This window comes from Castanea sativa, chromosome 7 (assembly GCF_040712315.1).
Source record: "Castanea sativa cultivar Marrone di Chiusa Pesio chromosome 7, ASM4071231v1".
Lineage (NCBI taxonomy): Eukaryota > Viridiplantae > Streptophyta > Magnoliopsida > Fagales > Fagaceae > Castanea > Castanea sativa.
In genome coordinates, this window is record NC_134019.1 from 19,349,934 (window position 1) to 19,373,984 (window position 24,051).

At 38.8% G+C, this 24,051-nt stretch overlaps 1 pseudogene; it reads left to right on the forward strand.

Moving 5' to 3' along the window:
• Positions 1-1,409: 1,409 nt before the first annotated feature.
• On the forward strand, positions 1,410-6,840 carry LOC142643519 (serine/threonine-protein kinase PEPKR2-like; annotated as a pseudogene).
• Positions 6,841-24,051: the final 17,211 nt, after the last annotated feature.

Genomic DNA, 24,051 nt, shown 5'->3' on the forward strand with positions numbered 1-24,051 from the left:
TTTTGCTTTTAATTTTTATGTTCAACTATTTAAAAGTTCACTTAAAAAAAAAAAAAAAAACTTTTTCCTCACATTTTCAAAATATAAGTAAATTTTAACACACTTTCAATAAAATTTTTTTAGCAAAAAACTAAATAAATTATTCCTAAACGGACACTATGTTATGTATTATATACTAAACATTAAAAGTGATTTTATCATTTACAAATAAATTTAAGAAATTATGATTCGTTAAATCCTATAAATCATTGAAGAAAATCATAGCAAGTAGCTCACTTTTCTATGATCAAAGCACACGTCTTAAGTTATGAGTACATTTTATCTTTTACTAAAAAAGAAGTTATGGGTACCATATCTTTGTCATTATGTATGCCGATGAATATGTTAGGAAAGTATTTTTCATTTTTCATACTATTTGAATTTGTTAATTTGCGTTATTTTGGTATTTTAAGACTTAGTTTTGTTGAGTTTGGAATATTAGGGTCAATCATGTAAATTGTAATAATTTATTGAATAATAGATTAAATGGTTAAATGAAAATCCTCCTTTTTTCTTTTCTTTTTTCTTGGCTTGATCTAATGTCTCTAACCCAACCAAATTCAACCCCCTATAAGTTGGTTTGGGTCGCGCATTTCTAAACCAAAAAAAGTTGGGTTGTGTTGAAAGCAACCTAACCCAACCCAACCCAACCCTTACACACCACTAAGTATGAGATTTTTCCGTTTCATAACTATGAACATCACATCAATCTTTGTCTTCAATTCTTTTAATAGCTTGTCTTGTTGTGATGACATCTTTGATTCCTCCACTCGTTTCTATTTAGTTGGCTCCTACCTTGCCCCCTTAGGTATGTTCAATTCTCAATTCTCCAACTTATCAAACTCCATCATAACACTTATGGAGATGACTTAGTAGTTGGGCTCCCTTAAAACTCTTTACCTTGTGGGTTTGAGGATGAGAGTTTGAGCATTTGCATGCCTTATTTTATTTGAAAATTTTCTTTTAAAAACTCTAATATAACTTCGTAATATGAAAATTTAATAATAAAAGATGTTATAGTTTTTCTTTTTCTAATATTTTGTGTTCCTGATATTAATAAACTCATGTATAGCCATGAAATTACTAGTTTCTTAAATTTCAATCTAGGAATTTCCTCCAAAAAAAAAAAAAAAAAAAATCTTAAAATCAACCTCTACTTCGGTCAACAAAAAGGGCAAAAAAAAAAAAAAAAAAAAAAAGGTTAGAGAATATTGTCTTAATCTTAATAAGTGGAATGTTGGTTCCCTACTTTTTGGGTAAAGGCACCATAGTGTTTTAGGAACCACATGGGTAGTTAATGGGGACGCGCGAGACCAACCAAGTTATTTATACTGACGGTTGTCCTTTTCACGTGAAACTTTGCTCTTTCTTAAACACACACAGTACTCACACATATATGCAGCTTTCCCTTTCCAATACAATTCTATAGCCTCCAATCACAGTCACAGGAGCTCCATCAAAATTCCATTTTCTTCTTCTTCTTCTCTGTGGAAGGTAAATAAGCGTACCCAACCCAAGCTTCCATTTATTTCATTTTCAGGGTTTCCCAGTTTGTATCTTTCATTTACCTTTTATAGATTCTAACCTTAGTTTTTAGTTGTCCCCCCGCCCCCCCCCTTTTTTTTTTTTTTCTTGACACTGTTTACTCAGAAAAGAAAGGAAAATAAGAAAACAAGACTTGGGATTCTCTCTCTCTCTCTCTCTCTCTCTCTCTCTCTCTATATATATATATATATATATATATCTATTATGTAGTTGATAAACTGGCCTTAAGAAGGCTTATAGGCTATTCATATTTTAACTGGCACATAGCTACTTCTGTTTCTCATTTGTGAATGATTTTGTCTGATTTTAAACTCTGTTTTTGGATCCAAGAAAATAGTGGAAATTTTATGTTTTTAGCTGGTTTTGTTTTGTTTTTTGTTTTTGAAGATTGAGGAATTGTCCTTAACAACATCAAATATGGTTTTCTAATACTCAGCTAATCAGTTCATCCTAGGAAAAAAAAAAAAAATCAGCTGTGTATAGAATTCAGAATTTCCCTTTTTAGGTCCTAATAAGTGAAATACTAGTACATGTGAAGTAGGGTAATAATCTAAATCTCTAATCTTTTAGCAACTAAATGGGGCATTTTATTTAATGTTTTACTCCCTTAAGGGTTTTCATGTCCTCAAATTGCCTTTGTTAATAAAAGCAGATCAAATTTGTGAATCATCTGTTCAGATGGGGCGTAAGAAGAAGAACAAGCGGTTCCTGGTGTTCAAAGGTTCAAACTTTGTTCTTATTTGTGTTTGTGTACCATTTATAATTATATAATGTCAATTTGGAATTTATAGTGTTTTCATATGGTCTCAAAGAAGTCATCCTTGATGATTTCCCATTCCCTCGCCTCTCTTTGCTAATAGGGATTAATTTATTATGTTTTGATTGCTATACATTTCCTGGAATTGCAGAACTCGATAAGAAAGCAATCAATGATTTGGTTCAAGGTTTACAAGGGGCTTTTTGTTTATGATGCAGTAAGTGAGATATATTTTTTCTGTTGATCATGAAAATCACAATATTGTACTATTTTCTACCTTGAATTGCATCATGGAGGCACATGGCAAGAAAAGGAAGGGACAGGAAATTTTAGTGTTAAGTCACAATTCTCTGAAATCATTATCAACCATTTGGTCTCATTCATCATTGGAAAATAGCTCAAGGCACAAAAAGAAGTGTAAGGAAGATGAAGTTAAAGCAGTTGGTTCCTGTAAGAGTGTATTTAAAGAAATTGTAACTGCCCCACCTTGTGGGAGCACCTGTCCGAACTCATCTGGGAGAGGTCTTAAGAGAAAAATTGCGTGTATTGATGCTGCAACTCAAATGGGTAGGAAGAAGAAGATTGAGCAAGATTATGATTTGGGTGTGACAATTGGGCAAGGGAGGTTTGGGTCAGTAATGTTGTGTCGGAAAAGAGTGAGTGGAGAAGAGTTTGCATGCAAGATATTGCGCAAGGGGGGAGAGCTTGTATATCAAGAGGTGGAGATAATGCAGCATCTCTCTGGTCATCCTGGTGTTGTAACAATAAAGGCAGTGTATGAAGATATGGAATCATTTTATCTTGTGATGGAATTCTGTTCGGGTGGACAGCTGCTTGACAGTATGGCTAGGGAAGGGCAGTATTCAGAGCATCGAGCTGCTAATGTACTCAAGGAACTCATTTTGGTTATCAAGTATTGCCATGATATGGGCGTTGTCCACCGTGACATAAAGCCTGAAAACATCCTTCTTACAAGTTCAGGCCAGATGAAGCTTGCAGACTTTGGCTTAGCCATGAGGGTGTCTAATGGTAAAACTCATTCTATCAACAATTCTGATTTTCAATGCAATTCGGCATCATTTAGCTTATTTTTTACCATTGATTGAAGAAGTGGACATACATGCTGTAGCTTTAAGAGAAATCTCATTGTTCTTGAGAATGGTTAATGTGCAGTTGTCACTCAGCATCATTCTTGTCATTTTATTTTGTCAAGTGCTCGTGTTTTACCCCCTATAATCATTTTTATAATTTGATCACTAAATACACCTAACATGTTTTTGTATTTAAAATTTCCATTTGCTATTTTCTGTCTGACATTGTTTTAGAAACATGGTCTTTGCTTTGTTTTGCTTCATTTGGAGTCTTGTGACTGCCTGATAAACATAAATGCTTAGACATTTTGGATTTATCTTTTTACTCAAATCATATATTTAATTTTCACAATGTTGATGTAAATGGTTCATTAAAGAATAATAATCAATTATCAAGATAAAAAATGGTTAGAAGTCTTTTTAGGTTGAGTACTTGAGTCATTGAGAGTTTCCTGGTCATCAATATGTTAGCTAATTTAATCTAGGGTTTACAAGCCTTTGTAGTTGGATGGCATCTCACCCACATCAAAAAGTTGAAATCTGGTATTCCTTTATAACGGGCGAGGGAGATTTTAGGTTTTGTTGTCCAATTTTTCCATTTGATCACAAGATTTTTTTCCATCCTAATGAAGGGGTTTGATTTGGATGTATGCGGTTCAACAGGCAAATTTGGACTGGTGCCTACATCATTTTGGTAGAAGTTAATATACCTTGGGTATAACTGTGGATGCTATGGAGTCCAGAACAGAACGGGCATGCAGAAGCCAAGTACTTTGAGACGTATTATGGTTGGAAAGGCTTACATAGCTTATGTGGATTGCTTGGTTAAGATGTCATATGCATACTTCTAATATCAAACATGATTTCATGCCATTCGTTATATGATAAATGTATTTAGAAGATATTATATTCCTTAAAGCATGTTTTTATTCTCATTATCTTTAATATTAAGACACAAGGATGAGATTTAAGAAGAAAAAAAAAATTAAGATTATCACATTTTTGTTAGTCTAAATTGAAATTATACGTTGGTTGTGGTGATCCACTAAGTCACTAGTTTATTTTGGAAACACAATGAATGGTTTGCTTCATAATGGTGAAACATGGTTAATAGATGTTATTCTGTTTATCACGTTTTCCTGTTACTGCCTGTTCAATTATTCTGGCAAGAAGTGTCCAACAATTGGATGAGCACTAATTTATAACATCTACAACTTCGTAGGCTATGCACCTTGTTTCTTTTAATTTTCCAATTTTTTTCCTTTTGTATGTCTCTCATCATTATTATGTTCTTCTCTATGATCCTGGTGTTCTTTCTGCCATTTAATTTGTTGAACACTGAATATAGCTACTTATCATTCCACCTATCTTTATTCATCATCTAGTTTTATTGTAAATTGCATTCAACTACTAGTAGATTTTCCTAAAATGCAGGTCAGAGCCTGGCAGGTGTGGTTGGAAGCCCTGCTTATGTTGCCCCTGAAGTTTTGGTTGGTCAGTATTCAGAAAAGGTTGATATCTGGAGTGCTGGTGTCCTCCTTCACGCTCTTTTGGTTGGAGTGCTTCCATTTCAGGGTGATTCTGTGGAAGCAATATTTGAGGCTATAAAAAAGGTGAAACTTGACTTTAAGAGTGGAGTATGGGAATCAGTCTCTCAACCTGCCCGGAATCTGATTGCCCATATGCTTACCAGGGATGTTTCAGCAAGGCTAACTGCTGACGAAATACTAAGTAAGCTTCAAATATTCTCTGAATTAGTATTTGCTTGCAGAGTTTTTTTTGGAAACTTTGAAGTATTAAAATGTACTAAAAAAACATCAATTTTCAATTGTCGTAGCAGGAAGTTAAATAATTTTACTTGCCTTCTGTGTGAGGCTTTTTGAGGAAGCCACTAGCCAGTCTTACCATCCCTTGTCTTGGGGATTTCTGTTGTCTTATTCAAGCGTCTATATTAATGTTGTGAACCTATACCATTTTCTTGAGCTTGAAAGGAGGTATGCTCTCTTTAGGGATTTGGCTGAAGCAGCAAAGAGCTGGCATGGGGTTTGGTTAGGTGTTAAGGTTCACGTCTTGCCAATGAAAAGAAGAAGAGACCCTTGTCAGTTTAGCAATAGGGCAATCAAAATTAGGTACAAATGCATTGAAGTTACCATAGATTTATAGTTTCATATGAGAAAGCAAGAAAGTGTTTGATTTTATGATGTTATCCTGCCTCTTTGGTCTTATGGGTCACAGAGTTTTACTTGATTGTAATATAGTGTTCTGCTTGAGGGGCCTGGTCCTTATTGGGCAGATTATACCAGCTGTTACACCAGTCTAAGAAAACCCAAAGAGAGCCTTATTTTTTATAATATTTATAGCCATCCAATTATTTGATTGTCAGTTTAGCAACCTGTTAGAGAATTTGACTGCTCCAATTCTTGTCTCACAACATGTTATGATAGCAGTGAGAAATATAGAACAATTATGGTACTTCACCTAAGTTTTAGAATAATTCCTCTAACGTATTGCTACATGCACCAAGGCTAATGGAGTAAACATTTCATGATCTTTTGACACAGTTTCTATATATATTCTCATTATTATATTTCATCTATAAAAAATGTAATATATTTCTGGTCCTTTATGTGTTTATGATAAAGTTGTGCTCTTCTCCAGGACATCCATGGATCTTGTTGTATACAGAACAAACACCACAGACTTTAACATTGAAGACAAAAACTAGAAACCGTGTAAAACTGTCTTCTCGAAAACTGACTACCATACCTGGGGTGGAGTCAGAGATGAATAAGGTAATGGCCGGTAGCTTTCTCTTTGATTACTCTAGCCTAAATCTATCATCTGATGGACTAGGTGGGAGGTCAGAAGAGCAGGACTGTGGATTGGTTGATGCTCTTGCGGTGGCAATTTCACATGTGAGGATATCTGAACCAAAGAGAAGTACGCTTTGCAGCCCCAACAGTCCAATCCAACAACAATATTCATCTAACATGAAGGTTAATAACCTCTGTACAGCGTTTTGAGTTGTCAGTGTAACCTGCTGATAAAGCCACCAACATGACCCGTAGTGTGGTTGGCTTACATTTACTAGAAATGACTGGGCAGAAAGAAGTCTAATAACTAGCTGACCTTGTAGATAAAACAAAGTGACGAGTCAGCATTATTCAAATGCACTAGAAAGTCTGGGGAAGTATAAGATTAGCTAGTACTTCTGTGGTTTCTATATCTGATTTATTTAGTTTTTCCTTACATATCAGATACTTTGTAATTCTGGTTTGTAGATTTCTTTTGTAAATAAATTGTGTTATTTTGCTTTGCCTTAGTCATTCATTTGCACTTTGAGGCATTTATTTGACAAAAGAAGCTTGACAATACATAAAGAAGTCTTCTACTTCTTCTTCTCCTTCTTCTCTCTCTCTCTCTCATTATTTTTAATATACTTTCTATTAATACTTAAAGTGTAACAAGAAGCTGAGATAATTGGTTGGTTTCATGAGTTGTATGATGGGCGGTATTTCATTTGGCCAAAATGACAACATCTTCCTCTAACATAAATGTCGGTTTTATGCGCAAGACCCACATGTGAGCTCTACCTTTATGTGAGAAGAAAGCTGGTGTATAATTTCATGGATGGTTGTAGGCACATGAGTGGATCACTCTTTCACTGTATGTTCGGAAGTTTGGATAGGGAGGAGAGCATAAGAGGAGGAGAGCATAAGAGGAGGAGAGCCTGGAGAGAGATGAGAAGGGAGGAATGGAGAAAAGAGTCAGTGGTGGAACTTGAGACCAATTGAGTGATATTTTATTTAAGAATGCCCACAAGATAACATTAACAAGAAAGATGGGCAAATTTACAGCACAATTGGTCTTGTTGGTTAAAAAATGAATAGTCAAGGTGAGTGTGTAATTTAAAGTTGAAATATGTCACTATCATTTTTATTCTTACCATGATTTCTGATGGTTATTGATGAAGTCACTTCTTTCTTGGTCTTTTTAAGTTGCAAAATGTCTAGTTGAGTTGGAAATGCCAATTCACCACAACATGGTCAAAAGACCTATTTCTTCAGAAAAAATTTTGTATGCGCTAGGCGCATACAACATCCCTCTCATTTCTTCAAGTAAAGGATTCCCACGTCATGGTAAAGGTACTTACATATTTGTTGTAATATGCTATTGTTCTTAAAAAATGTAGGACTTGTTTAAAACATATGAAATAGGAAATTAATTTTTATAGGAAGTATTCATATTGCATGTTGTAGTGTTCGAAATATGACTGGATTAATTACTTCTATAAATGGCATACTATAATTTTAATCATTGTAATTTGTGTTGTAAGAACGAGACAAATGTAGCAGGGTTGGTGTAACAATTATCCACCATGAGACCACATTATTTTTAACCAACACACTATGAATTGAAAAGATTTAATGCTTATTTTTTAATTTTGCAACATTCATATTTATACTCTTTTGTATTTGTATATCTTTTTCGCTAGCAAATGTCTTTTATATTCAAATATATTTTATGTCAGTTTGATATTCTAAAGTTTTTTTTTTTTTTTTTTTTTTTTTTAAAAAAAATTTTATTGTTTGATTATACATTTGCTAGTAATTGCAATCAAGTTATTAGAATTTTGGTTTTTATCATTACTAAAACTTTGCATAACTTAAAATTTTGCAATTTTTTACCAATATGTGCTCTATTTCATCGTTTTTTTATAATTACAAAAAATAAAATAAAATTGCAATGTTTGAAAATTTAGTAGCATTCTGCAAAACACTGCAATACATACTCTATTGTGGTGATTTCAAAAAATGCTGTGATAGAACAATTACCATGAAGTTTATAGCAGTTGGAAAGGCGCTATAAATATTTTTGCAATGTTTTTATATGATTTTGCAACACTTTTTGGCTGTTGTAATATAACCAATTTCTTTTATTGTTCATGAAATAGGATTTGAAAACTATATTAAGATTTTTTAGGTTGTAATACGTTAGAAAAAAAATGTATACAAGGAAGATATATTATCATTATTATCTATAATTCTTTCATTTCTTGAATTATTCATGTAAAATATAATTATAATATCAAACACAACAAAAATTGAGAAAATCGCAATAACTTGTATAAAAAATATTTAATTGAAATTTTTTTTGACTCTGCCTAAGCCATGGATGAAGGTTTTAAGGAAGGAAGAGATCAAACTCTAGTAATGTAATGTAGCCTATAAGCTCAAATAAAAAAACAGGAAAACGAGCATATATGTGAGAAGTCTCACTTCATTTAATGGAAAAACATTCACATAACTTGTATGTCATAAACTCTATATAGATATCATTTCATTAAATTGGCATCCAATAAGACAGATACAAGTTTTTTCCAAATGTACTAGTGCTTTCAATATCATCATAAGCCCTCCTTACTTGCTTGCCCTTCTTACCTAAATTTCATTTACACAAAGAGCAACGTATCAATCTCTCAATGCATATTTTTTGTACCTTGACCAAGATGTTAATTTTGAGCATTTGAGCATAGCTTACCCATCACTAATAACAATCTTGACTACTCCAGCATCAGGATTTGCAATGACAGAAAAAGCATCTAAAGAAAGATTGATGGCTGCAGCACATCTTGGACAATAATCAACAATTCGAACTATAACACGAATGGAGGGCTTACAAGGATTTGGTGCTAGGTTTGTCGCGCCAGAACATTTTATATTGTAATAAACTCCACATGCTATCCCTTTATTCCATATAGCATGACTTGCTGCAGCTATCATAACACCATCATCTTTATATTAATTACATGCAGAGGCTGCAAATTGCATAAAATACATATTGAACATGAATTTTGTGGATTAATTTTTCATCAGGGCTCTTAAGATGCATGCTAAGATTATACTTCATATTTTAATTGGTGTATCTACATTGAAAGCTCGGATTTGTGTTAAAAACACAAGAGTTGTTTAGACCACCAATTAACAAATTATGGCTAGATTACTTTTACTCTTACTTAATCAAAGTGCGGAAACAAGAGTAATGTGCACAATGAACTGATACTACTCTAGTGCATAAATATAAACAACAAAAAATAAAATTAAAGCACAAGAATAGGGGAAGAGAAATGCAAACACAAGATAACACGGCGATGTGTTATTGAAGAGGAAACCGAAGAACTCGGCAAAAAATCTCTTCGCTGCCCTCCAAGCGGTAAATTAATCTACTAGACAATAAGTTGGGATACACGAATAGCAAGAGACCTTCCAAGCCTAATCTACCCAATGCACTTAAGCCCTCCAAGCTCTTACTCCAACAAAGCTTCTTGGAACCGTGTTTTGTCTAGCTTTCTGGATCCTGCAATACGCCCGATTGCATCCGCCAAATCTCACCGACTTCTTTTAGCAAATCCCCAAAGCTTCCCAAGCTCCAAAACACTCTTTACACTCTGTAAAGGTGTGGGTTGTGTTTGTGTACAAATCTCCTCTCAAGGTACGACAATGGGAGAGGGAAGGAGAAGAGGCTACAATGATTTCTCACTAAGGATGAATGGCTTTCTCTCTAAAAGATGGATGTGTGTGTTGTAGAAAACCTATCTAGAGTTTTTCTCTCTAAATGGCCTCCTATACTTTTGTGGGTAATGATGGTATATATATTATGGGTGAATGGTAAGAAAGTCATACTTAAAACTCCTCCAGACAGAGAGTTTCACGGGTATCTCACGAGAAGGCCTTATTCGCGAGACACTCGCGAAATCCTCCAGGCTGGCATAACTCTTCAGCTTCCTACATGTGCTTCTCAGGTGACTCTTTCGCGGGTTAGCTTTTAGCGAGACACTCGCGAAATCTACTGATTCTTCATTTTATACTCGATTCTTCACCAACTTAATACTAAACTCAATACAATAAAACCCCACAAAATAGAAGGAATAAATTAAAGCAAATACAACGCTTTTTGTCATGGAATAAAGCCAACACAAAACATAGTTGTAAACCACAACTTTACATACATCCAACCCAATAGAGGTATAGCCCATGTTGCTACTACAAAAAAACAAAAAAAAAAAAAAAAAAAAAAGAAAAAGAAAGAAAAACTGGTTTATACCATTTTTTCCCCCGACATTTCCTAAAACTACCACTATAGCAAGGTTTGTTAAAAACCCTAAATTGGTTAGATTCCGACAATAGCTTAAGCACTTCTTGAGCATCTTTACCTGGATGCTAACTTCTATAATCATGACTAGTCATTTTCGATATCTTGTAGTTATTGAATTATTTAATAAAATTTAAGGATATTTTAGTTATTTTGGGGATCTTTGCCCTTTTTTTTTCATCATATCATTTTGGTCATTTCGAAGGCTTGAAGAAATAATTCGGTCATTTTGGAGATCTTATGGATATATTGATATTTTATAGATTTTCCAATTAATATCTCAAGGTTATTTTTGCATTTTGTAGACCTCATTATTATTTTGTGAAAACTTCACATGTAATATGAGTAACCAATCAATTGCGGTGATCTTATATATTCCATTCCAATGTTCAAACATTAATGGAAGTTAGTTTACAAATAGCCTAAAAATGAGTTATGAAAAAATTGGCAAGTAAAGTTACGGGTATATGGTGGATTTTAGAAGCTGGCAGTTAAGCTCTAGGGATAGCGACTGTTCAAAAAAAAAAAAAAAAAAAAATCATCCAACACGTAACACAAGTTAGTTTACAAATCACCTAAGAATGAGTTATGAACAAACTGGCAAATTAAACCACATTTAGGTGATATTAGATTCAAGAAAAAAAAAATAGTAATGATAATAATTTACACCGGTAAAGTTTTATATATTTATTTATTATTATTATTATTTTTAACTTTGTCACTAAAACTTCAAAATTTTGATCCACTCTCTTGATGTCACCAAGTGTTTGGATTTGCTCAATTTTTTTTTTGTTAATTTTTGTTGTTGAGGTGGCTGTTAAATGACACCTAAGTTTGCCATGTGCATGATGGTTCCAAGAATTTTTTTAGAGTAATCATTAAGAAATTTAAATTATAAAAATTTAATAATAAAAAAAATAATTTAAATATATCAACATCACAACAAAAAACCCAAAAACATGAAGTTTTAGAATTATTTTTTACTAACAAATTAAAAGACAAAAAATGACTAATAACAGATAATGTGAGAATTGAAAATGTTGATATGAGAGTTATTATAAAGTTAGAGAAAGTCTAAAATGATGAGAGAGAGAGAGAGAGAGAGAGAAACAAATAATACATGATAGTGAACTAAAGAATCTGACAATCTCCAATTCGTCCATAGTGTCGTCCAAAGGCAAAAATATTAACTCAGCATGAGAAGGTTGTCCATGGGTATGAAGGTCGTCCATCAGGAAAGCACCTGATGGACGACCCCTCGACACTAAGATATTTTTAGAATAAGTTTATATCTAAAAACTTATTATCTTGACCACATTCTACTATTCCGAATTATTATTGAAATCCGCATTCATCGCTGTAACTTCCTACTAAATATTTAACTTCCAACGACAATTGTAGAGGATAAGATTAAACATTTCTAACTTCTATATCAGTTGTGGAAGTTAAGTTTGAACCATCTAACTTCCACATATATTGGGGAAGTTACTAGACAAGTAACCACTCCAAGGCTCGCTATGTAAGAACTCATCCACATCAAATGAAAATAAGTTTTCACTATTCCTAAAAAGTTGGAATTCCTGAGTCTTAGAGAAAAAACTAACTTAAGCATCGGAGAGTTCTTAGCCGGTTCACCTCGGTCTTCTTTGATTCTTTTGTCTTTTTCTTTTCAGGCCTTCTAAGCGCTCGCTAGCCCATTGAAGCTTAGAGCATTCAACCTACTGATTTTCTGTGCATCATCAATACATATTGCGATTGCAAGCTAAGTCGTCGATGAGAGCAAAGCTATTGCAATTATGAAATCAAGGAAAGCGGAGCTGCCAGCACCGCTGAGGAAAACTCACGACCACATCATCATCAAAGCAAAACCATATTCAAATATGCATGCTCATTTGAATGCATGACTTACCTCATTTACCTTGTAGCAACTTAGCACCTATGGCATTATACATGGACATGTGAATGAATGACATTGTATTAAAATAATAAAACACTAGATAAACCCTAATTCTAACATACCATAACAATCAAACATGTGGACAAAAGTATAAAGCTTAAAAGCATACAAAAGGGTTTAAAACAAAAGCAAATGATGTAAAATAAAAGAAGGAACAAAAGCAGAAAACATTAATTAGGGTTTTTGGGCACGAGCATGCGTGCACAAACATAAGCCTGCGTATGCAGGCTAGCTGTATGCATACGCATACTATGAGCCTACGTACTCATGCAAGAAGCATGCGTACACAGGCACACCTTAAATCATAACCCAGAAACAGAAATGCAGAAAAACACTTGAAAGCTTGAATCTGGCAACCTAACATGCTTTTAAGACATACAACACATAAACCTAGACTAAATAAACATACTAAAACATAAAACAAGTAAAGAAACAAAGCAAAAACAAAATTAGAAGCAGAAAATAAAAGAAAAAGTTAAAAGGATACCTTAAAGCAAAAAGCTTCTAGGCTTGCTATTTGATCGTTCCTCTCATTCAAATCTATCACAAATTAATAAACGTGTGATTAATAATCTTAAAAATAAAAGATCAAGGCCAGAAAATGCCCTAATCAAATAAAATTTACTTGAGGATGTTTTGTGAAAAACCCCTTCTTTGATTCACTATTTATAGTGAATCTTAGTGTTTTTCCATGAGATTTTTGTGTGTTTTTGAAAGGTACCAAGTATGGATATTTATATTGTGAAAATTGGGGTTTGAAATGGCTCCTAGACGATGTGGGATTTGTTTCAAACCTCAATATTTAATGTAGAAGACTTGCCTTTCTGGTGCTCCTAAAACCCTACCTATGTGCGTAGGCTTGTGCCTGCGTACGCAGGCTTCTAGGCTACAAATACAAGTTCATGCCTACATACGCAAGCCTAGGGGTTTTTTTTTGCCTTTATTTTTCAAAAATAAATTTTTGGCTCATTAAAAAGTTATATTTTTCATTTTAACATCTCTCAAGTCAATTAGTAATCTAATTGGGCCTAAATCAACCTTGGGTTTTAGAATTTTAGCATCATTGGGGAACGAGATTCAAGTCGTAAGGCGTACAAAATGCGGTGTCTACAATAGGGCGGCTCTCAAACGATGTGGGATTTGTTTCAAACCATGTTTAATGCAAAAAAGCTTTCATTTCATAATTTCTAGAATCTTAGTTGTGTGCGCATGTTCATGTAAGCATGCGCATGCCCTAAGCATGCGTACGCATGGTTTGAGTATGCGTACGCATATACGTGTATGCATGCACACATTTAGGGTTTCCAGCAGCCTTTCTTTTAAAAAAATAAATTTATTCTTTCAAAAATAATTTTAGATTTTCCATAAATACTTAAGTCAATTTTCATCAGATTGGACCTAAACCAACCTTGGGCCTTAAAGTACTACCATCATTGGAGAACGGGGGCCCGAGTTGTAAGGGGTGCAAAATAAGGTATCTACATATATAAGGTTCAAATCTCCTACCATAACTATTGAATTATAAGGTTCAAATTTCCTATCCCAACTATTAAATTATTAAGTAAAGAAAAAAATCTCAACTAATTAACACTTCTTAGTGTTTTCAACTCCTATCCAACTATCGAACTATTAAAGAAAGAAAATTTTGAGAGTTGAGACTACCCTTGGGTATTTGCCACCGATGACCCTTTGTGCTACCACTTGAGTTTTACAGATTCTGAATTTGCGTATTGGACACTTAACATTTCCAAGCTCTTAACAGTTTCAGAAAGAGGGTCCAAATTGTGCATGGTTGGATGGTTGCCCCTCTCTGAACCCAATGATTTCACCAACTTGACCCTTCAAATCAACCACCCATGACCCTTCTCTTCAAAACCCAAAAGCCAAAAAAAGGTTTCCAAGCTCTTTTAACTCACTACTCCTCTCTGTCATCCTCATTTCTGTCTTTAGTGATTTGGCTATAATTCACACAAACAAGCACTAATATACACTAATTTCCTAAGCCCTTTATAGCTCGTGCACCAAAGTTCTTTTGAAGTCCCCACTAGATTGGCTTCTAGTCAATGAACCAATTAGTTCATTGCCTTTTCGCAAATTCTGCACATATATTAGTCTCCACTAGAGGTTAATTAGTGCCGGGACTAATATTTTAACTTGGGGAGGTCAGAGTATAAAAGGCAAAAAAAAAAAAAAGAATACCATTTAGAAATGAGAATTATATAAAGAAAATTCAAAAATAAATTAATATATGGAAGATAAATCCAGCATATATACAAAATTAAAAACAAAATATAAACAAAAAAGATCCAATAATTGTTTTTCAATGAATTTTAACCTAATAATTTATGAAGATGTAATTCAATATTCTTTTAAATCCTAAAAATTATTTGGGATTGAATTTGTGGGAGTAAAAGGACCCAAGCAGGTATTTGGGCCTTTGGGCTCTAGCAAGGAGGGCCGATCTGCTCTGGAGTTAAGAATTGGTTAGTACTACGAATCGGCCCATACGCCGAGGGTCTGAGGATACAGCCAAGAGTGAGCTTCTCCTCAGACAGATCCAAGAGGATTTGGAGATTCACTACGAAAGGCAAGACAGAATTCTAGAAGGACTGTTGGTTAAAAGGGGGAAACCCTGAGCCTTTGAGGTACACCGGTGTGGGAAAAATACCAAAAGCAAAGGCTGCCACCTCCACATTAAAGACCCTGCACCTACCTCCCTGGCCGCATTAATGGGGAAGTGACCCCTGAACAGTAGAACTGAAACTTCTGGTCACTATTCAAAGGCACTAAGAAAAGAAATATCTAGGGAGGAGGGGGTTGGAGTAACACGTGGATAAAGCATCAAGAAAAGAAGTATTTAAGGGGAATGAACGCCAAAGAAGGGGGGGGGGGAGGCAAGAAACAAAGAAAAAAAATTAAGAATTGTAATCTTTAAGAAAGAAAGAGAAATAATACAGGGAGAGTCCTCGGCTTACGTCTGAGGAGGTCCATTTGCAATTATCGTTCTTTATTTACAAGTGTTTGTAACTTTTAGCCTGTTATCAAGTTCTCAATACTTCTAACCTAGGTTTCAAGCCCACACTCTACAAATTTCATTGTTTAAGGCTTATTGGGCCTGAGCCCGTAGTTGTCTTTGGGTCCAGGTACAATTGTGCACTTACAATTGGCGCCGTCTGTGGGAAATCTAGCCTAGAAGGAGTTGGGATACTGTGGCAGGCCTAGGTTCTCACCATACAGAATCACAGGGATCACAACCGAAGGATCTTTTCGAGCGTCTTGAGCGTCGAAGGGATCGTGAGGGAAGTGTCCATACAGAATACCCTAGGGCTAGCCATACTCATGGCGGTGGTAGCACCACCCATGAGGATGGTGCTAAAGCCATGCAGAAGGAGATTAATCGTTTGAAGAGGAAGCTACGCCGCGCCAGACGTAGGTCTTCACCGTCCTCATCTAATCCTTCCTCAGAGGAGGTCCGGGGAGGTAGTTATAGCTCAAGGTCATGCTTACCCCCCAGTGCAATGTCCTCTTGTGAGGAGGACGACCAGCCAGCTCGCAGACGCAAGAAGCTTCCTTCTAGGGGCTTAGGGAACGATGTATGAGTCGGGCGTTGCACCAACTCTCCAAATCCCCATTTTCACGGAGGATTGAGAAAGGGAGGCTTCCCAGGAGGTTTACCCAGCCCACCTTTACCATCTACAATGGCCAGACTGATCCAGTGGAGCACGTGAGTCACTTTAACCAAAGGATGGTGGTGCACTCTCATAACGAGACCCTGATGTGTAAAGTTTTTCCCTCTAGCTTGGGACCTGTTGCTATGAGGTGGTTCAACGGCCTTAAAGCGAGGTCTGTAGGTTCGTTTGGGGAGCTTACTAGAGCATTCGCTTCGCGGTTTATTACGTGTAGCAGAGTGCCTCGGCCATTAGACTCGCTGTTATCCATGACCATGAGGGAAGGGGAGACGTTGAAAGCATATTCCGACCGGTACTGGGAGATGTTTAATGAAATAGATGGTGACTTCGATGAGGTGGCGCTCAATACTTTTAAGTTAGGTCTTCCTACTGATCACGACTTGAGAAAGTCTTTGACCAAAAAGCCCGTCCGCAGCGTACGTCACCTCATGGACCATATTGACAAGTACAAAAGAGTGGAGGAAGACCAGCAGCAAGGAAAGGGTAAGGAGAAGGTTATCCCGCAGGAGAGAAGGGATTTCAGGTCGAACAGATACCACAACAACAAGCCGAGGAGAGATTATATAGGTCAATCCGGCTCGGCAGCAACTCAGGCCGTGAACACTGTGTTCCGAGAACCAGTACACCAATTACTGGAGAAAGTTCGTAAGGAGCCCTTCTTCAGGTGGCCTAGTAAGATGGCAGGAGACCCTGCGAAGAGGAATCAGAACCTCTTTTGTCAGTACCATCAGGACGTGGGCCACACTACCGAGAACTGTCGGACCCTTTGGAACCACTTGGAGCAGCTAGTCAGTGAAGGAAAACTAAAGCAGCACTTGTGTCAACCTGGTGGACAGGGCAGTCAATCTGGCTCGAACAATCAGAAGAATAATCCATCTCGGCCGGCATTGGGAACAATTAACGTTATCTTCACTGCACTTGGCAGGACTGTCTCAGGTCCCACTAGGGTGATGGCGGTTTCCCATTCTCAGGCCGAAGATGCAGGCTGCAGGCCGAAGAGGTTGAATGTGACTTTACCCGTCTTGGGATTTTCGGAGGAGGATAAGGTTGGTACCATTCAACCCCATGACGATGCTCTTGTGGTCACTCTTAGGATAGGGAGTTATGATGTCAAGAGAGTGATGATTGATCAGGGCAGCGGTGTAGATATCATGTACCCTGATTTATTTAAAGGGCTAAGGTTGAAGCTGGAAGATCTTACTCCTTATGACTCGCCACTCATAAGCTTCGAAGGAAGGGCCGTTGTGCCGAAGGGACAGATTCATTTGCCCGTTCAATCCGGCTTAGAAACGGTTGAGGTGGATTTCATTGTGGTCGACGCGTACTCCCCATATACAGCCATCCTCGCCAGGCCATGGCTGCACCCTCTAGGAGCCGTCTCCTCTACCTTGCATGTTAAGGTTAAGTTCCCCTCTGGGGAATATGTTGAGGAAATCCTCAGCAGCCAATCTGTGGCCAGGCAATGCATATTGGCCGCAGTGCTTCATCAGACAGAAGCCGAGTTATCAACTTTGCCCATCCAAGAGTCATAGCAATTAACAGCTCCGGATGCACCTGGAGCGGAGACAGGAGATGAGGCTGTTTGTGAGGAGTTGGAGAAGTTTTTGATAGCGGATGACCCAGAGAGATTCTTCCAAGTTGGCATACGTTTGCCACACCAAGAGAAGATGGAGTTGTTGAATTTCTAAAGGACAATATTGATGTTTTTGCGTGGGACCCTTATGAGGCTCCCGGTGTGGACCCGAGCTTCATTTGTCATCATTTAAACGTCAACCCTGCTATTGTTCTGAGAAGGCAGCCACCTCGGCGTTCTTCCAAAGAACATTCCGAGGCCGTAAAGGAAGAGGTGCTCAAACTCAAGAGGGCTAGGGCTATTAAAGAAGTTTTCTACCCCGAATGGTTGGCGCATACGGTTGTGGTTAAAAAGAAGAATGGAACGTGGAGAGTATGTGTGGACTTCACAGATTTGAACAAGGCCTGCCCCAAGGATTCGTTCCCAATGCCGCGTATTGATTAACTGGTGGATGCCGCTGTCGGATATCCTTGGATGAGTTTTTTGGACTCCTTCCAGGGTTACCATCAGATTCCCTTGGCGTTGGAGGATCAAGAGAAGACTGCTTTCATTACTCCAACGGGGAACTACCACTATAAGGTCATGCCATTTGGGTTGAAGAATGCTGAGGCTACTTACCAAAGAATGATAACCAGAATGTTTGAACAGCAACTAGGGAAGACTATTGAAGTATATGTGGATGATATGGTGGTGAAGAGTAAAACAATACCTTCATATGTGAAAGATCTGGCCGACACCTTCCAGATGCTAAGAAAGTACAAGCTGCACCTTAACGCCTCAAAGTGCTCTTTTGGCGTGGGGTCTGGAAAGTTCTTGGGATATATGATTACTCATAGAGGCATAGAGGTGAACCCAGCACAGGTCAAGGCTATTCAGGATTTGCAGCCACCTCAGAACCCGAAAGAAATCCAGAAATTGACCGGAATGATTTCCGCATTGAATAGGTTCATTTTTCGATCAGCTGACCGATGCCGTCCTTTCTTCCAATTGTTGAATAAATGGAAGGGGTTTCAATGGACAGAGGACTGCGTGTTAGCCTTCCAATAGCTTAAGCAATATCTTTCTCGGCCACCCATTTTGTCTCGCCCCGAGGCGGACGAGGTTTTGTTTGCTTATCTGGCAGTGGTCGTCCATGCGGTCAGCCTGGTCCTTATAAAGGATGAAAGCGGGGTGCAAAGACCGGTCTACTACGTTAGTAAGTCTTTAAATGAGGCCAAGGTGCGCTATCTACTCTTTGAGAAAGCACTTCTGGCCATAGTTCATGCCACACGTAAGCTTCCTCATTATTTCCAGTCTCACACTGTGGTGGTTCTGACTCAATTGCCTCTCAAGGCGGTGTTATGCAGCGCCGATTACTCTGGCAGGGTGGCAAAGTGGGGGACCATTTTGGGAGCCTTTGACGTTAAATTCAGGCCTCGCACCTCGGTGAAGGGCCAGGTCCTCGCTGACTTAGTGGCAGAGTTTACCGAACCATTGCTAGAAGAAACTCTGAAAGAGGCACATATTGATGAAAAATCAGTTGGTGTGATCACAGCTGCAGTACCTCTGACTTGGAAAGTGTATGTGGATGGGGCAGCTAATCAGAGAGGGTCTGGTGTTGGACTTGTCCTGATGTCCTCTGAGGGAATTGTCTTCGAAAAATATTTGAGATTGGCGTTCTCGGCTACTAATAATGAGGCCGAGTATGAAGCAGTCTTGGTGGGCATGAAGATGGTACACAAGATGGGTGGAAAGGAAATCCATGTGTTCTCGGACTCACAGTTAGTGGTCGGCCAAGTCACGAGGACCATGGAGGCCAGAGACCCAAGAATGCAAGAATATTTGGCCCAGGTCAAGCGCCAGCAAGCTGAATTTGACTCCTTCGTTTTAGCTCACATTTCTAGGAGTGGAAACACCCATGCAGATTCTTTGGCTACATTAGCAACGTCTTCGGCTCAGGGCTTACCCAGGATTATCCTCGTGGAGAATTTACTAGAGCCAACTCTTACTGTTATCAATGCAGTTCGCATTCATCTGATAAGGCCTGGACCTAGTTGGATTGACCTGGTTATATCTTTTCTTAAGAGTGACATCCTTCCTGAGGACAAGTCTGAAGCAGATAAGATACGTCGAAAGGCGCCACGTTTTTGGTTGTCCGAGGACCAGAAACTGTATAAACGATCATTCTCAGGACCGTACTTGTTGTGTGTGCACCCTGAATCAACGGAAGCACTTCTGGAAGAACTGCATGAAGGGATTTGTGGGAGCCACACCGGGGGAAGATCCTTAGCCCACAGAGCTCTGACTCAGGGTTATTGGTGGCCCAATATGCAGAGGGAGGCTCAGGATTATGCTCGAAAATGTGATCAATGCCAGAGGTTCGCCCCGAATATTCATCAACCTGGAGGGGCTCTAAACCCTCTCTCCAGTCCTTGGCCTTTTGCACAGTGGGGATTGGACATAGTAGGGCCATTTCCGAGGGCTGTAGAAAACAAAAGATGGCTTCTTATGGGGACAGACTATTTCACTAAATGGGTTGAGGCCGAGCCCTTAGCAAATATCAGAGACGTTGATTCCAAGAAATTTGTCTGGAAAAACATCGTCACTAGATTCGGTATACCACACACACTTATCTCAGACAATGGCGTTCAATTCGACAGCAAGGCTTTTATGAAATATTGTGGTGACATGGGCATCATAAATAGATACTCCACCCCAGCTTATCCTCAGGAAAATGGGCAAGCCGAGGCCGTTAACAAGGTCATAGTCAGTGGGCTAAAGAAAAGGTTGGACGATGCGAAGGGCAGATGGGTAGAAGAGCTCCCACATGTTCTGTGGACGTATCGGACTACACTGCGCAGGTCCACGGGAGAAACGCCATTCTCTATGACTTATGGAGCCGAGACGGTGATACCTCTGGAATCTGGATTTCCCACCCTGAAGACAAGTACTTTTAGTTCGGAGAATAACGATGGCCTCTTGGAGAAAGGTCTTGATTTACTCGATGAACGACGCGAGGCAGCTATGGTCCAAATGGCTTATTATCAACAGAAGCTTAAATGGGGATATAATGCCCACGTGAAGCTAAGACCACTCGCGCCTGGGGATCTCGTACTAAGAAAAGTTGTGGGCACTTCTAAGAACCTAGCTTGGGGTAAGCTAGGACCAAACTGGGAAGGCCCCTATCGCATTGTTTCAATAGCGGGCATAGGGTCGTATCAGTTAGCTGACCTAGATGAAAGAATTGTACCACGCCTATGGAATGTAAATAACCTTCGAAGGTATTATTATTAATAAAATGTGATTTTGTTAGTTAGTAGTTCAAAGTTATAAATACCTCAGGGGCTTACAGTTACTATTCTTAAGAGTCAAACATAAACTTGGTTAAGTGTAGTCATCGGACCACAAACCTTGTGGAAATTGATATCTTGTCATTTGTTAAACAGAACCTTAGTTATGTCGGGTCCTCGGACCTCTTACTTTAGGGAAATTAACATTTGAAGTTACTATTCTTAAGAGTCAAACAGAAACTTGGTTAAGTGTAGTCCTCGGACCACAAACCTTGTGGAAATTGATATCTTGTCATTTGTTAAACAGAACCTTGGTTATGCCAGGTACTCGGACCTCCTACTTTGGGGAAATTAACATTTGAAGTTACTATTCTTAAGAGTCAAATAGAAACTTGGTTAAGTGTAGTCCTCGGACCACAAACCTTGTGGAAATTGATATCTTGTCATTTGTTAAACAGAACCTTGGTTATGCCAGGTTCTCGGACCTCCTACTTTGGGGAAATTAACATTTGAAGTTACTATTCTTAAGAGTCAAACAGAAACTTGGTTAAGTGTAGTCCTCGGACCACAAACCTTGTGAAAATTAATATCTTGTCATTTGTTAAACAGAACCTTAGTTATGCCGGGTCCTCGGACCTCCTACTTTGGGGAAATTAACATTTGACTTTACTATTCTTAAGAGTCAAACAGAAACTTAGTTAAGTGTAGTCCTCGGACCACAAACCTTGTGAAAATTGATATCTTGCCATTTGTTAAACAGAACCTTAGTTATGCCGGGTCTTTCGACCTCCTACTTTGGGAAAATTAACATTTGAAGTTACTATTCTTAATATCTTGTCACTATTCTTATTCTTATCACACGTTTTGTGGAAATTAGTATCTTACCATTCATTAATTTGGATCCTAAGTTCTATATCTTTAAGTGTTAAACAAATTTTTGTAAGGAATGGTCCTTGGACCTTACATCTTACTAAAAGCAATACCTCATATTACAAAGGTTTAACCATCATATGAGTTTTCTAACTAAGGCATTTTTTAATATCCAAACTAAGTTATACGGCTGTTTTGAAATTATAGTTGTTTGGTTGGTGGAGTTAGACTTATTTATTCTGTTCTCCCTTTAACTATTTATTAGTGAGAACTTTCTTGACAAGCACAAAAAAAATAAAGTAGAACAAATACTACATGAATGAAAGTTGAATAAAATCGTTCTTCATTAATTATATACATCAAAAAAGGGGAGAGTACAGAAAGTTCCTATACTAGGCCCTAAGCTAGGGGAGGGGGGTCTTGAAGGGAGCTGCTACCAGCCTCAGTGTTGTTCAGTTCCAGCTCAAAGGTAAACAAGACTTGCTTCCCTTTGTCTGTTGAAGGAATGAGGGGCTCCACGTTTTGAATCTGCTCCTTCTCGGCACCACCATACTTGTTCTTCTCTTTATGAGAACCTTCAGGTTCTGTAGGATCAGGAACAAGTTCTTGCACCACAAGAGGAAGGGCAGGAGAGGCAACAACAGGAGGGTCTTCAATTTCCTGTATGTCTAGGGGAAGCCAAATGTTCTCGAGCTTCCTCAGCTCGGAAGCTTGAGGAACCCCTGCTGCATTCATGGCCTCTCCCCAGACCTGCTGACAGTACTCTCGGCATAAGGCTGCAAAAGCCTCTGTCAACAGTTCTGCATTCTAGTCACCCCCTCCTGATAGCTGGCCTTCTTCGTGGCCTCTAGTGCTTGCTTGTGGGTGCGAGCCTCCTCCTTCATTCGCGTAAGCTCCTTCTCCAAGTCAGAGCGTGCCCGTTGGGCTAGAGAGAGCTCGTCGTCCTTTTGGCGAAGAAGCTTACGCTGCCCCTCCACCTGGGTCTCCATCGTCTTTAAGCTGGCCTCGGCACCATCCCTCTCTCTTTGCAGGTCGGCCAGCTGCGATGTGATCTTCCCGTTTTCTGCTAAGGCCTGGCCTAGGGACCTTTCTGTCTCCTGCCTTAGCTCTTGCTCCATTCCAGCTCGCTTCCGATAGTCCTCCACAAACTTCTCGGCCGCAAAAACTTCTTGGATGGACTGCGAAAATGTCAGGAGGTTAAAAATGGTAAAGTGTCTACAAATGAATCTAGAGTACAAGTGAGAGGTGGAACTTACCAGAGATAAACCCATTTTTAATGAAAGGAATAATTGAGGCTGGCCCATCTTTTCCAAGGTTTCCATGTCCTTGGGCAGCAGAAGAGGGCACTACAACACCTAGGCCAAATGGTGGGCGTGGCCTTGTTGGACTGCCCTAATGCTGGAGTGGCAGGGAATAGGTGTGCCGTCCAGTCTCAGGTCAGGAGACCAGGTAGCTGGTGCTCGGCGCACCTCGGCCACGTCTCTGATCTCCCCGCTTTCAACTGAACGGGCGCGTCCTTTGCCCTTGTCCAATTTCTGCTGCTGGGCCGGCGCGGGCTGTTTTATTTTCTTTTGCTTTTCACCACCAGCCCCCTCGGCCTCCGCCTTCCTTTTCTTCTTGGGATCTTCGGCCGGAGGCTTGGGGTTGGCTGGAGGAGGAGGAGGTGGTGGTAAAGCTGGGGGAACTTGGGACCCGCTTGTTCCCTTCTTTGCCACTCGTGCGCCTCTCGCGGTCATAAGGTCCTTCAGCTCGTCCATCTCTCCTTCAATGGAGCTGTCGTCTGGACGCGCTATCACTAGACCCGCGATCCCAAAGGCCTCGGCTGCTTCTTCTTCCTCGTCGGAAAGAACAACGAACGAGTTTCCGCGAGGTCGTGGGGTGTCCTCGAGCTAAAACTGTTCTATCTCCTCGTCCAACGTGTTCAAAGAAGACACTTGCTCCTCCGGGACAGCAATTGCCTGAGAGTGCATGGCGAGGGGGATTGCCGCTATGGGCTGTGTGTACAATACGGTGTGAGGGGCATCAGGAATGTTGTGGTCAGCCAAGAAGTGGGGTCGGGCTACGTGAATCCTCCTACGCCTTCGGTCACCTGCGATTATTGCGTTCTCG